This window comes from Leptodactylus fuscus, chromosome 2 (assembly GCF_031893055.1).
Source record: "Leptodactylus fuscus isolate aLepFus1 chromosome 2, aLepFus1.hap2, whole genome shotgun sequence".
In the NCBI taxonomy this organism is placed as follows: Eukaryota; Metazoa; Chordata; class Amphibia; order Anura; family Leptodactylidae; genus Leptodactylus; species Leptodactylus fuscus.
The window spans coordinates 52760687-52774796 of NC_134266.1; positions in this window are offsets into that span (position 1 = coordinate 52760687).

The window sequence follows — 14110 nt, forward strand, 5'->3', positions numbered from 1 at the left end:
TGGCATTGGTCTGAGGGAACTCCATGTCAAAGTTTGTCGCAGACCCTGCCATTCCTAGTTACACCACTGTACCAGAGCGAGAGTCTGGCTCCTGTATAGTCAGAGAACGGTATCTTTGGTAAGGCCTAGTTCACACGAGGACGGCATAGCGTATTTTGATCCTGATTTTGACGCGGGAAGCTCGCTTCTTTTTTCTGTGAGCAGCAACATGCCGCTCACGGAAAAAAGATTGCTAGCGGTCTCCATAGACCACCATTGTGAGGGGGCGGATTATGACGTGGATTCCATGCTATAATCTGCCCCCTCTGTGCCCATGTGAACTAGCCCTAATAGTTAGTTCTCAACCGAGAAGGCTTTTGTTTTGTTTGTTTGTTCCTTTGCAAAGGTTGTTTATGCACCACAAGTGAATAAACACTGAACTTGAGTGCGAATCACTGCGAACTCTGTGTCCCTGTTTCCTGCACTGCTACCGAGCATCTACCTGAGCGGTTCCCCACAACATCTACATAAGGCAGATATATTTCATGTCATTGGTGTAACTAGGAATGGTGAGGCCCCGTGGCAAACTTTTGACATGGGCCCCTTAGTAGCCCCTGCACACACAATTATTGCCCCATAGTAACCCCTGCACACACAATTATTGCCCTATCGTGGACAAACATGTACAATTATTATACTCTGGGGTTTAATCTTTTCAGATCCCAGAGTATAATAATCAGGGACCCAGGGGAGGATACAAACATAAAAAGCACTGTTACTTACCTATCCGTGGCTCCAATGCAATCCGTGTTGATATCGGCCAATGACGTATGGTATGTCACGTGACCCGGGCCTGTGTCGCGGCATCAGGGACGTCACTCAATTAGGCCCGAAGCCTGCCTGGAGTGCGGAGAGGTAAGTAACAATGTTTTTTTTATGTTCTCTTACCTTCCGTGGGCCTCCGATTGTTATACTCGTGGGTCTGAAAAGACCCCTGAGTATAATAATAGTGTTTGTGGGGCCCGTGGCCTTACTTACTGATCCCCCCCACTTCTGCTCACAGCAGCCTCCGCAGGCGGCCGTGGGCAGGGACCAGGATCAGTATGTAAATAGGGCCCGTTTTAGGCTGGAGTAACTCCAGCTGGTAACGGCCTATTTAAGAAAAACAAACAAAAATGCAGTGGTAGCGTCTGTCGCTGGACCCCTAATGTCCCAGGCTCTGTGGTAGCTGCTACCCCCATAGTTAAGCCCCTGTTTCATGTACAGTAGATAGATACACAACTCAGTATGTTGTTGTTTGATCTAGTTTCATAAGTGACTGTATCCATGTTGTCTATAATGTACATCTTTAGCATGTAAAAAAATGAACAAAAAAAATAGAAAAATGATACGAATAGAAAAATACACAAACTAGAAAAACCCTTGTACCACTGAGTGCTGTGTATTGTTGCAAATATTCATGTGCACTCCTATAGCATACATTAAACATACAAATAATTTCTAGGAAATTTGTCAACATAAAGACATATGCGGTAATTATGAGCATGTGGGTGGTGTTTATTCTCAGGGTTATATCTTGTTATAAATCCATCCTTATATTATTTTTTGCACAATAAAGCAGCATGTGTGGAGTCCTATATCTACATGGCGCAAAGTCATTTACAGCATTCATTATCGCTTTAACTAAGGAATGGCGTATTTTATCTCATTATAGTTATGTAAACAATATGACAAAATCTATAAGACTATAGTTGTAGAGCTGCAGTAGGTGTTTGTAAAGACCAAAGAGTATTCCAAAGAAATGATCACGTCCTCTTTATTTCTAAGCAGCATGGACCCAATTGTGGCAGACAGCGGGACGTGGACCTAACCTATTCAACTTCTGGTGCAGGACCAGACACGTTTTCAGGTTTTTTGTATGTGTGGGTTTTCAGGGCTATAACATTTTTAGCATTTTCGTTATTCAACTAATTTCTGCTTTTTTTTTTGGTGACACATAGGGCTTTATTTTTATGTTGTTTTTATTTTTGCATGTGTTTTCATTTTTTCATATCTGGGAAAATAGCACAAACTGCTACTAAAAATTTTTTTAAGGCTGAGGCCTCACGTTGCGGAAACGCAGCTTTTTAGGAAGTTCTTATAATTCAGCCTTCTGCTAGCAGAAAAAGGAACCCATTGAAGTCAATGGAAGGCTTTTTTTTCAGTACTGAAATTCCACACCATTTTCCTCCGTGTGAATGGACCCTAAGATGTTTGTGAAGTACGTCTTGGACAGTCACTACATACTGTAGATTTGGGAAGACTCTCTTAGTCCCTACTGGACATTTGTTAAGGCTGTCTTGGACAGTCTCTACAAAGATGTTGCTAAAGGTTTTCTTGGACAGTCACTGCATAGATGGTTATGAAGACTGTGTTGGATAGTCATTACATAAATGCTTGAGAAGACACCTTTAGACAGCTGCTACATAGAGTTTATGAAAGCTGTTTTGTACAGTCACTATTGCAGCAAACTGGGGGAGGAGTGCGCAGAGGAGCAGAGGATGGAGGAGTCTGTCACAGTTGTTATCATAGTGACTGTCGTCATCTTCACCAAACCCAGGCACTCCTTGGGACTGGTGTAGGAATCACAGTTTTGCGCTATGGATGTTGGTGGTAGTGGTTTACTCTGAGGCATACCCTGTGTTAAAGTCTCCTGCCCAGGGCCAACATTGGGGAAGGGGGTGGGGGGAAGCAAACTGGGCCCATCTCTCCAAAGGGGCGCCCTGGATCCATAGCCTGATACCGTGGTATAGTAGCCGATTTCTCATATGTCAGTGTAACATTAGTAAGTTCATTGGAGCCACAAATAAGAAAATATAGTCAAATTCTGGAAAACAACCATGAGGGGACTCCAAGGTGCCAGGTTACTGGAAATACAGACTATGTAAAGTTCATTTGTACATACAATGGAAATGCTTACCCATGACATCAAGAGGCCAAAAAGAATAAGCAGGGGCCACATGGATGCTAACCAGGGGTGTAATTTGAGGGGCTGCAAAGGATGCAGTTGTACCTTATCTCAGGCGTCATAGGGTGGTGCTGATGGGTCCATAACACGAAGGCTGATTACAATTCTTTTGGCTTTTTATTTCCTTTGCTGGCTAGCAGACTGTTCAAACTAAATGTATTATTCCTGCCCTCTGGTGCACTAGAGTGAGACAGAGGAAGGAGATTTATGATATACGGCCTGTCATTGTCAGAAAGGAGAAAATTAACCTTTTAGTGCCATAAGGAGCAGTTGTTCAGCAGAATAAATTTACTATGCATAGACTGCCAGCCATCAATGGAAATCACTAAGGAGATCAAAGACGTTTAACCAACCGTTTGAGTGGTGATTTTGACTTGTAGCCCCCCTGGCTTGTGGGCCTGGTCACAGCTGCAACCACTGCAACTCCTATAGTTATACCAGTGCTTATGTCTGGGGGACTGTCACATAGTTAAATATTGAGATTTGGTAGCTGAACAGTAGCGAAACACAGAGGTCCTGTAACTATAAGCATACTTGTCAAATCTCCCAAATTTTCCAGGACACTAATTGTCCAGAACCTAAAAGTGAGATATGGCTTACAAAGCCACATCCCAAGGTGCGTGGCCCTTACTCAGTTTAGGGGCTGGGGCAAGATGTTCAGAGGTCTTCTCAGGACAGGACTTAAAACATTACTATTTTACCAACTTTAAAGTTTGTAGGTATGCTAGAAGTCACCAATAAACCAAAATAATATCATACTGAGAGGCGTATGGAAACACAGGGAAATCTTCAAAAATCTCAGTTATTTTAGAGCTCTATATAGGTCCCTGGATGTCATGGCAAACAGAATGCAATCCTTCTTTGTATACACTGCTGACTGCTTATAGAGAATAATGCACACTTATACATACTACAAAAAATTGGTTTACATTAAAAAGATTTTTTTTTTTACATTTTTCTAATCACTGAAGATAGTATCAGGGGAAGAGAAAAATTCATCCATAGCTAGCATAAAGTGTCCCCTTAAAGGGGATGTCCAGTATCATGTAATTAAATGCAGGGCGCAGAGAAGGGATAGAAAATAAAAAGGTATTGATATTTACCTTCATCCTCCTCTCCAATCCTGTGCAGGGCCGGCTATCACAGATACTGCTCTGTTTGTATCTAGGGGGCACTGCTATAGGGGGCGCAGTGGCAGCAGTTGCTAGCAGGTCCAAGACCCTGATCGTGCCCAATGGCCCCTCTGTCGCATAAAATATACCTCTATGCTAAGTGGTACAAGGTAGGTAGGGTCCCAATAGACATAAGCAGGTTTGCTAACAGTCCCTCAAACTAGACCATAAATAGGGCTATTAATGAATAGCCAACGTATTTTTGTGGAAATGGCCCCGCGGCGTTCACGCATCATGTACGGTTCTACGGTTTGTTTTCTGACATGGAATTAAGCACTAATAATATGTCAAAGAGAATTGTGGCTCAGCTACATTACTTAACAGACATACAATGGATCGCGCCAGCAGAACTCGCTGGTTGTTTTCATAATAGAAGCTCATTTTACATCCATTATATACAAGATTTGTCATTAGTTCTTCTTAACAGGGCAGTTCAACTAGCATTAGTGTACACTGGACACGGTCACGGGTGTATCAAGCAAAAATCAAACTTGGGCCCTCTAGTGGACAAGGTGGGAACTTCCATTGTTTAATTGTCAACACATAGGGTATGTGGGTGGTGTCTAATGCAAGTGGAACCCCTCTTAGTAACTGCAGGAGATGTCTTCATAGTATACAGTGCACTGGACAATTCCTGTTGCGCTTGTGCTTTTAAATAGCAGTCAATCTGAACAAGCAGAGCTGCAGTGTATACCGTGGATACCATGGGGCAATTTTCTAGATCTGCGCTTCCTGTCATTTTTTGTTTAGTTCCAGTGAATAAAAATGGATGATCGGATGGATAAATCAATAAATAGATAGATATGGATTTGTCATAGATTTTGGTGCAGCATTGTGACACAATTTACATTTAATTCAAAAGGTTGAAATTCAATGTGACATTGACATGCTGCAGTTTTAATTTGCTTTATGGATTCTTCTTTAACGTGAATGAGATTTTTATTAAATTAAAAAATATAAATAATTAAAACAACGTAAAATCACAATAATACAAAACATGTACAAAAACTATTCCGCACAGGTTTCTTTAACTCCTTCCCGCCGATGGCATTTTTTGATTTTCGTTTTTCGTTTTTGACTCCCCTCCTTCTAAACCCCATAACTTTTTTATTTCTCCGCTCCCAGAGCCATATGAGGTCTTAATTTTTGCGGGACAATTTTTTCTTCATGATGCCACCATTAATTATTCTATATAATGTACTGGGAAGCAGGAAAAAAATTCAGAATGGGGTGGATTTGAAGAAAAAATGCATTTCTGCGACTTTCTTACGGGATTTGGTTTTACGGCGTTCACTGTGCAGCCAAAATAACATGTCCCCTATATTCTGTGTTTCGGTACGGTTCCAGGGATACCAAATTTATATGGTTTTATTTACATTTTGACCCCTAAAAAAAATTCCAAAACAGTGTTAAAAATTTTTTTTTCTAAAAGTAGCCATATTCCGACGGCCGTAACTTTTTTATACGTGCGTGTACGGGGATGTATAGGGCGTCTTTTTTTGCGGGGCCGGGTGTACTTTTTAGATCTACCATTTTCGGGAAATGTTATTGCTTTGATCACTTTTTATTCAAATTTTTATCAGAATTAAAACAGTGAAAAAACGGCGGTTTGGCACTTTTGACTATTTTTCCTGCTACAGCGTTTACCGAACAGGAAAAATATTTTTATAGATTTGTAGAGCGGGCGATTTCGGACGCGGGGATACCTAACATGTATATGTTTCACAGTTTTTAACTACTTTTATATTTGTTCTAGGGAAAGGGGGGTGATTTGAACTTTTAATACTTTTTATATTTTTATATATTTTTTTTTACTTTTTTTTTTATTTTTTTTTTGCATTTATTAGACCCCCTAGGGGTGTTGAACCCCAGGGGGTCTGATCACTAATGCAATGCATTACAATGCTAATGCATTGCAATGCATTGCAAAAAATCATCATCTCTTTTGCAGGCTGTATACACCAGCCTGCAAAAGAGAGAATTTGCAGACCAGCTGGGAGCCTTTAACAAGGCTCCCGGCTGTCATGGCAACGGGGGGGTCGGCCCTGGAGCATGCTCCAGGAGCCGGCGATCCCTGCCAAAATGGTGGCACCCATGCGCCGCCGGGAAAATGGCGCCTCCGGCGCCTTTGACAGCAGCGCCGGAGGGGTTAATGCCTCCGATCGATCCGGGGACCGATCGGAGGCATTAGAGCCGGTTGTCTACTGCTTAAAGCAGTAGACACCCGGCGGCTATGACGGCCGCCCGGCTCCCGGGCGGTCGCCATAGTTACAGACCCGACACGCGCCGTACTATTACGGCGCATGTCGGGAAGGGGTTAAAGAAACATTTTTTTAAAAAAAACACAAACACATTCGTACACCTGCACATACACGGTCCCTTACCTAAGGACAAAAAGCCTTCCATAAGTCTTAACCTATTAACACATAATATAGTAACAGTAATAATAGTTTAAAAAAATAAAAAAAACTAGTAATATACAAAACCCATATCTCACAGATTATAATCAAAATGTATGACCCCACAAACAGAACATATAAGGAAAACCCTAAACTAAACATGACTATACCTGTCAAAAACACAAAAACAAACCTACCAACTAAATTAAAGGGGTATTCCCACATCACATACTCACCAGTCTTCGCTGCTGTAAAATCTTCTTTCTTCCTGCTTTGTTGCGTCATTGGTGGGCGGGGTTACATATGCAAAGCCAGCGGCAAGATGACGTTGCTTCTATGCCGCTGCCCCTGCGTGTGCGCTCATAGATGGTGAGACCAGTCAGTTCTCTGGCCTTTACAATGCCAATACAGACCCGGCATCCGCTGTAATAGAGAGGCGGATGCCTGGGAGGGTTAGACGCCGGCACAGGTGCCTGCGACATTGCTATGCTCCTGCCCTGCATGAAGCCAGCAGCGGCAGGAGCGATGCTGCTATTCTGCTTCTCCGCCCCCCCCCCCCCTCGGGAATAGCAGCACTGCTCCTGCCGCTGCTGGCTTCATGCAGGGCAGGAGCGTAACGATGTCGCAGGCACCTGTGCCGGCGTCTAACCCTCCCCGGCATCCACCTCTCTATTACAGCGGATGCCGGGTCTGTATTGGCGGCCCCTTCCCCCAAAGTGTAAACTACCTCCCCCCCTCCAGGCTCGATCCCGTGCACTTAGCCCCTCCTCCCCCCTGAGAGCAGGCAGATACATCACTTGACTTTTGACCAGATAAGTCAAGGGATGTGTCAACAAAGAAATGAATAAAGTAAGATAGTGGACAAACAAAGCAGTTTTGCTGAAGCAATGTATTTAGGAAAAGTCTTACATTCACATTAACAAGCAGTATAGATAGGATCCTTGTGATGGGACAATCCCTTTAGGTACCGTATATACTCGAATATAAGCCGAGGTCCCTAATTTTACCACAAAAAAACTGGGAAAACTTATTGACTCGAGTAGCCGAGGGGGGGGGGGGGGGGGAATGCAGCAGCTACTGGAAAAGTTCAAAAATTAAAATGACCAGAGTTTTTGGGTGCAGTAGATGCTGGGTGCTGGGAAAGGAGAGGGGGTGTTTTGGTTGTCTGTCTGCCCCTTCCCTGAGCGTGTGGACTGGGTTTTTTCTTCCCCCACTTGGAAAACAGCCTGGCTGAATATAGGGTATCTGCAGTGTTCCTATTAACCCCTTCCAGACGGAACAGGAGCACTGTAGATACCCTATATTCAGTAGACCAGGCACTTTCAGACACAGGGATACCTAATGTGTTTGTGTTATGCAGTCATTTTCTACTTTTGTATGTATTCTAGGGAAAGGAGGGATTGAGAACTTTTATGTTTTTTTAAACCTTTTTTATTTTTTGCACTATTTTATGGGAAATTCTATACATTGATATTGTGGCTGGTCATAGAACCCCCCTCCTAAGAAAAAAAATAATTTTTTTTTTGCTGACTCGAGTATAAGCCGAGGGGGGCTTTTTCAGCACAAAAACTGGGCTGAAAAATTCGGCTTATACTCGAGTATATACGGTAAATCAAAATGTAAACAGACATTTTTTTTTTGAACTTATTATACAAACCACCACCACAACCAGATCAGCAACTTGCCCCATGCCCTTCCACTGGTTGGATGTCCAAGATTTTCGCAGACCCCAGGGGTTCTTGAAGGGTGTCTGGGAGACCAAAAACAGGCTCTCGCCCACTCAGCCAGAGGCTCTCAAATCCTGGTTGATCTTTGATCTGGACGAATCCGAGTAGTCCATGCACTAGTGTCCTCAGAGAGTTTCCAGGGTCCTCCAGATCCATCCTGACTCCTGCCAACGGTCCCCAATCAATCTGCCTAATGAAGTGGTCGAAGGCATCCCTGTTAGACACCTGACCCCAACTAAAATGGATGAATGACCCAACCATTCACAAGCGGGAAAGACTCAGCCCCAGTGTAAAAGGTCTGAAACCAATTAATGAAGCTCAGAAGGACTGACCTTAAGTACTTGTGATTCATATTATCAAAAGGAAAGCAGAAACCCCTACCACCAACCTGCCCTACTCTGCTCCATGGCCTCTCTGACGCTAAGAACACTTAGGGTGAGTTCACACGGAGTAAAGTGCCGCTAAATAGCGCCGCGTATACGATCCCGTCTCCCATTGAAATCAATGGGAGCATATACGGCCCGCAAAATCTCACGCAGCATATACGTGCCACATCACGTGGCACTTTACTCCGTGTGAACTCACTCTTAAAGCGCTGCAACCAGAAAAGGAACAGTGCTAGGCCAAAGAAAAGGGCCGGGGTGCAAATTGGACCTACCGGTTGAAAAGTATCTTATTTTTTCGGTCCATATTAAGAAGTGCTATGGGCCTCCAGTTCTCAATACCGCTCAGATCCTTACCTGTTTATAGAACTATCAGGGCAGACCTCCTCATTGGCTTTGGAAAAGTGCTTGGCGTCAGTCAAAACGGGGGCTAAGGCCCCTTTAAAAGTCTGATAAAGTTCAGATGTTAAACCATCTGGACCCAGTGACTTCTTGATGGCAAGACTCTCAATAGCCTGGATGACTTACTCTTCCCTGATAGTTTCTACTAAGAGAGGAGTCTCTTGCTAGCTCAGGGATCATTTCAACCAAGAAACCAGAAGTCAAGTCTCAATTTAGTTCTTGCCTTGCCAAAAGATTTAGTAGAAGAACCTGACAACCCCAAACATCCCTGACTTAGATCTTGTCAGGGGTCCTGTACTAAAGACCAGGCCTGCTACGGTCTTACAAGCCACTGACACATTACAGTTCCAGTAGGAGTCAGGCAAGCTGTAGCTCTCAAAATCCTTCTCCAAAACTAAAGATGTGGGCCTATCATACTGACACCTCTTGAGCAAGGATTTCACACTGGAGATATATTTGTGGTTTCCCACAGTCGAGACCAAATGTTCAAGTCCCTTCCTCAGCATAGTGAACAGGCGGTACCTGTCCAATGGCCTAAGGCTTGAGAGTTGTCGGAAAAACTTTGCCACCCTCTTTTTGAATATCTCCCACCACTCAGACTTAGTACTTCCAAGATCCAATAAGTCCATCTTGCTCTGAAGAAATTCCTCAAAGGCTTGTCTCATAACTGCTTTTTCAAGAAGTGATGAATTCACCTGCCACAAACATCTTCCTCTACAAAGAGACTCTCTTCATCCCCTTCTGGCAAATCCTCCACCCCACTACTATTGACAACGGCTTGATTCTCCTTGTTCAAGGTCTCCAGCACCGGGAGATTTTCCGGAATAGCTGGACCAGATTCAGATGAGTCAAACTGCAGGACCAGTTGTTTCTTTTGCAGGTCCCCTGTTGGCTCCCCAGGTCCGTCAGGAGACTCCTCTTCTCCAACACTGTCATTGGTATTCTCTTGCTCCTCTTTTGCCCCACTGCTTTCAACCCCAGGCTTGAAGCCCTCTGCCTAGGAGTTTTACACAAAGGCTGTCTCACATTTGATGCGGTCTCTGTCCAGAAAAATGAGCATCATTTAACAACTTCTCCTGGAATGGGCTGGCTCCTTCCAGTATTTGCTGGCATCTCTTCTCCAGACTCTTAACTTCCACTTTCAGCTCTTTTATATATAGCGAGAACATTGGCTGTTTTCAGTGAAAGGCACGGTCACTCTTGGAGCGAGCTTTTTTCAGCTCCACCTCTGGTGTGAACAGTACCCTATGATGCCTTTTGTACTCAGCCATGATGAGAACTAACTGCCGGCTATATTCAGCCATCAGCTCCCCTGGCTTCCTTACCACCTAGGAGGACAAGTTATTGTCAGTCTCAGGTTTTGGTGGTGCTGCTGCTTCACTGCCAGCTTTGCTGGCACTGTCGGTACTAGTGGCGTTGATGCCACTACAAGGCCAGGTCTTCCACTGGGGCTGCTGTCCCCTTGGCTCCTTCTTTAGCTCTCTTCCTATTAGGCCAGGATAGCCTCCTAATCACTCTGTGTCTCCTCTGGGAGCAGCAGGGCCCGCAGAGCTGTGGACCCTTGTTGATCGCCTCACCCCCAAATCCTGGTCTTTTCCTACAGGCTTCGAAAACCTTCTGCCTCCTACCAGCCGATCCCAGGGGGCAGGAGTACGATATTCCATGTCTAGGCCAGCCACTGGCAGGTGTCCAGAAACTGTTTGACCAGAACAGTCCACTAAAGCTGCTCAAACACAAAAATTAAGCCTGCAGTCAAGGAGATTATGTAACACACCCACACTGCCACAACAGTACTACTGCCTTTCCTGCACAGTAACCCATCAGAGGTCAGATAAGAACCACACCTCATCTGCTGTGAGCTCATGGTGTGATGTCATAATGCCTCAACTTGTATTCCGCGGTCAGAGTGGAGCTGCTGCAGTCTTGTACTCTTGGCACAGAGATACGCACCTTTCAGCTGTGACTCCTGTGACCCATCCAAGATTACATCCGAGGGGAATCTAGATATCTTCACGTATAATGAGGAAAGCAAAATAAGTAACTGTAAACTAGGTTTAGGGAAGTGGAATTTATCTTTAGTCCAGGTGCAGGAACGCTTAGATACAGTAGAACGCTTAGATACAGATCTGCAACTTCCCTTCCTTCCATCAGATGAATATTAGGGATCCGACCACTGATCAGTCACATGGGGCAGATTGAAAGTGGTTGTTTTGATGGGTCATTTTCTACTGAAGTCTGTAGTATAGGTTTTTTTAGGGAAATTTTTTCAATAAAGTAGTGATCTGACTGCTTGTTATGACAACCATGGAAGGCTTTGTTGTAACAGTTTGACATCATATATAGATGCAGTTAGTATAGTAGTTGTATATACCACAATTATATCATATAACCCCTCTGGAATACAATAACACAGAAACTTATAACATGAACTAAAAAAGAAATTGTAATTTGTAATTCTGTTTTCACATAATCACTGGAATGGGGTGAGGACAATAAGGTCACCAGAATGACACAGGACACGAACACTGGGCAAGAATAAAACAGAGGAGACCAAAGTGACCTGTGTAAAAGCTGTCTTGGACAAGCACTATATAGATCAGCAATTTTTGGCACTCCAGCTGCTGTGAAACTACAACTCCCAGCATGCTCCATTCACTTCCATGGGAGTTCTAAAAACAGCAGAGTAAGTATGCATGCTGGGAGTTGTAGTTTTACAACAGCTGGAGTGCCAAAGGTTGCCTACTACTGATATAGACCATTGTGGAGTCTGTCTTGAACAGTCATTACACAGACTTGGCAAGGCTGTCTCAGACACTATGTAGTGACTACATAGACTAGAAGGCTCTTTGACAGTCAATACATTGATTTGGACAGTCTGTCTTGGAAAGCCATTACATTGTATTGAGAAGACTGTCTCAAACAGTCACTATATTGACATTTGTGAATGGTATCTTGGACTACTACTACTTGGGAAGCCTATCTTAGACAGTCAGTGCATAGATTTAGGAAAGTTGTCTTGGATAGTTACTACTGTACATAGACTTTGGAAGACTGCCTCAGATAGACACTAAATAAATAGACTTGGAAATGCTGTCTTGGACAGTGACCACATAGACTTAGGAGTGTTGTGTTGGACAGGAACTACATAGACATTTGTGAAGCCTGTCTAGGACAGTCACTAAGTAGAATTGGGAAGATTGTCTCAATTACTTGTGAATGCTGTCTTGGACAGACACTACAAATATGTTTGTGAAGTCTGTCTCAGACAGTCCCCACATAGACCTTTGTGATTACTGTCTTTGACAGTGACTACATAGACTTGAGAGGGTTGTGTTGGACCAGAATTACATAGACATTTGTGAAGGCTGTCTAGGACAGTCACTAAATAGACTTGGGAAGCCTGTCTCAATTAATACAAAATTTTGGGAAGGCTGTTTTGAACAAGCACTACATGTTTGTGAAGGTGGTCTAAAACAATCACTACATAGATTTGTGAAAGTTGACTTGGACAGACTCTACAAAGATGTTTGTGAAGGCTGTCTGGGACAGTCACTATATAGTCTTAGGGCTAGTTCACACGTGAGTATAAGGGGAGGTTTTTGACAGCGGATTTTGCGTCCAAAACCTCCCCTTATAATGGTGGTCTATGGAGACCGCCGGGCTTCTTTTCTCCGCTAGCGGCGGGCTGCTGCAAGCGGGGAAAAGAAGCGACATGCTCTTTCTTCCGCCCGGCTGCAGCACCCTCCATGTTGGCTCATTCATTTGAGCCGACAGCGGAGGTGAAAGCCGCGACCGCGATGGTCGCGGCGGGCGGGTTTTGACAAGAGAGAGACGCAGCTCGCCGCGTCTCTCTCTGTGTCAAAACCCGCGCGGGCAGTTCACGTGTGAACTAGCCCTTAGGGAGAATGTCTGGTACAGTCACTATATTGACGTTTGCAAAGGCTGTCTTGGACTACAATGACTACAGAAACGTTGTGATGGCCATCATAGACAATCAGTACATAGAGTTTAGTAAGGCTACATTCACATCTGTGCCGGAGTCTCCATTGCAATGTCTGTTGAAAATAGGCATAGGAAAAACTCATGCACAGAGGGCACTAATCTCCTGCTCTACTAAATTGTATACCTACCTTCTCTTCCTACACAGCACTGAGGCTGTGTTCAGCTGTATGTCTCTTTTATTGTCCACCGGGCTCTCCTGCTATCACAATAGGATAGAGTGCATATAGAATATATATGGTGTGGTAAAGTGGTGAACGTGGGGGGAATATGTCGCCTGGTTTCCTCAGCCCGGCGGGGTGAAGGAAACCCAGAAGTATAAGTGCTGCTTTAGCAGAACATAGTCTGCTAGGGCTCTGTTACCATAACATGGGCTGGTTTTTCTGGACTGGAGGGCAGGTTGGTAGTGTGAGCCTTCCAGTCCACAACTATGGTCCACCACGGGTCTTTCCTTTGGTCCCAGGTGCACACAGGTGAGGCTTCCTCATGTCCATTACTAAGGAAGGAAGCCTGGTAAAGGGATGGCTGAATGTTTTTTTTTGCAGGCAGAGTGAGGCAAAGCTCTCCTGGGATGGTATGTACCGTTTGGCCATGTATTGCATGATATGCTTGACCTGCTTTAGCATAGAAAGGCATGCTGGTGTTTAGTTAGAGCCGGACAGGCTTAGGTTTTGTTTATTTTGCTAAATGCTAAGTGTTTTAGGCTGAAGATACTAAAATAAAACACTCTGGATTTTAAAACTACTGCCTGCCTGACCCTTGTCATTGCCATACCCCTACTGTGTGCGCTGGACCCCCTTACAATGTATATGGTCAGATTTTAAATTTTTTTAAATCAAACTGGTGAAATCAAATGGTAAAATTTCAATGAGCAGTAAGTTTTCCATGAATAAGTTTTCTTTCTGATCTACCTAATTTTTGTGGCAATTTTTATTACTTGTTTTGGCAAACCTATGTAAGTTTTTATAAAATGGCAAGGTTTTGTCACCACCCAAAAAACATGTTCCCCTGAACACAACGCGTGTAAATGCACCGAGAAGCT